This window comes from Myotis brandtii, unplaced genomic scaffold, assembly GCF_000412655.1.
Source record: "Myotis brandtii unplaced genomic scaffold, ASM41265v1 scaffold415, whole genome shotgun sequence".
Taxonomy (NCBI): Eukaryota; Metazoa; Chordata; class Mammalia; order Chiroptera; family Vespertilionidae; genus Myotis; species Myotis brandtii.
In genome coordinates, this window is record NW_005365953.1 from 597,252 (window position 1) to 599,319 (window position 2,068).

Consider the following 2,068-nt stretch of genomic DNA (forward strand, 5'->3'; position numbering starts at 1 on the left):
GGGGGGGATGTGGGGCCTCCCGGGGGGATGTGGGGTCTCCCATGTGCGCCAGCTGTGGGTGCACACGGAGATGCACGAGGGGCCAGAGCGGCTGAGCTCAGCTGCGTCCAGCCGTGCAGCTCCCCCAGGAGTGCGAGTTCTCCTCCTCGGTACAGCGGCCCAGAAACCGGAAATAACGGTTATCGCCGCTTTACAGCGGATGATTAAGTTACAGGGCGATGCGAGGAATTTTCACGGACACACTCGGCCCGCTGGGGCCCTCTCCTCAGCACCAGGCCATACTCCCCCGCCCCCCGGCACCAGCAAGAGTGCGGCCTCCCCGGCACCGCCCTGGGCGCAACCTCAGCCAGAGTCAGAGGACAAGACAGGAAACGTCCTTTACTCCCAGCACGTCCTTCCTTCTTCCTTCCTCCTTCCTTCCTTCTTCCTTCCTCCTTCCTTCCTTCCTCCTTCCTTCCTCCGGGACATGTCCGCAGGAGCGGGGTTCTCTGCTCCGGGACATGTCCATAGGTGAGGGGTTCTCTGCTCCGGGACATGTCCGCAGGAGTGGGGCTCTTTCCTTCCTCCTTCCTTCCTCCTTCCTTCCTTCCTCCTTCCTTCCTCCTTCCTTCCTTCCTCCTTCCTTCCTCCTTCCTTCCTTCCTCCTTCCTTCCTCCTTCCTTCCTTCCTCCTTCCTTCCTCCTTCCTTCCTTCCTCCTTCCTTCCTCCTTCCTTCCTTCCTCCTTCCTTCCTCCTTCCTTCCTTCCTCCTTCCTTCCTCCTTCCTTCCTTCCTCCTTCCTTCCTCCCTTCCTTCTTCCTTCCTTCCTTCCTTCTTCCTCCCTTCTTTCCTCCTTCCTTCTTCCTTCCTTCTTCCTTCCTTCCTCCTTCCTTCCTCCTTCCTTCCTTCCTCCTTCCTTCCTCCCTTCCTTCTTCCTTCCTTCCTTCCTTCTTCCTCCCTTCTTTCCTCCTTCCTTCTTCCTTCCTTCTTCCTTCCTTCCTCCTTCCTTCCTCCTTCCTTCCTTCCTCCTTCCTTCCTCCCTTCCTTCTTCCTTCCTTCCTTCCTTCTTCCTCCCTTCTTTCCTCCTTCCTTCTTCCTTCCTTCTTCCTTCCTTCCTCCTTCCTTCCTCCTTCCTTCCTTCCTCCTTCCTTCCTCCCTTCCTTCTTCCTTCCTTCCTTCCTTCCTTCTTCCTCCCTTCTTTCCTCCTTCCTTCTTCCTTCCTTCTTCCTTCCTTCCTCCTTCCTTCTTCCTTCCTTCTTCCTTCCTCCTTTTTTCCTTCCTTCCTCCTTCCTTTCTTCCTTCCTTCCTTCCTTCCTCCTTCCTTCCTCCCTTCCTTCTTCCTTCTTTCTTCCTTCCTTCCTTCCTTCTTCCTTCCTTTTCTCCATACTTCTTCCTTCCTTCCTTCCTTCCTTCCTTTCTTCCTTCCTTCTCTTTTTTAAAATTTCTTTCAACTTATAGAACAGGGCTACATGTCAATAAAGAACTTTAAATGATCAAGTAGAAGGCTGCCATCTAATTTACTGGTCAACAGGTTCCTAAAACACACCATTCCTGGGAAAGATTTCGTTATTATGAGCCCTTATAGAGGTGCTCTTATCTATAGTAACTTTATTGTTCTTTTAAAACCCGTGCAACTTTGGGAAAGTTAGTTAACTGCCCTGTGCCTCCGCTCCTGCCGCTGCAGACGGGATGACTAAGAGCACTGCCTGCCTGGTTGCTGTGAGGGAAAGTGAGGAACCCCTGGGCCTCGTACAGCACTCCTGTGTGTGCACTCGTTCGGAGACCAGTAACTGCACCAGGCACCGTGGCCTCGCTGACCTAAGTCCCCAGGCAGGAAACCGGGGCCCTGTCCGCTGCTGCCTGTGCGCTGGCACACAGTGGGTCCAGAACGGGCGTGTGCGACAGGAATGTGCAGTCCATGCAGAACTCACAGGGTTTCACAGAACCCCCAGCGGAACACTCCGCCCACCCGGTGGGAACTGGGCTGGAGGGAGGGATGTGGGGCCTCCCGGGGGGATGTGGGGCCTCCCTGGAGGGATGTGGGGCCCCCCCGGGGGGATGTGGGCCCCCCCGGGGGGGATGTGGGACCT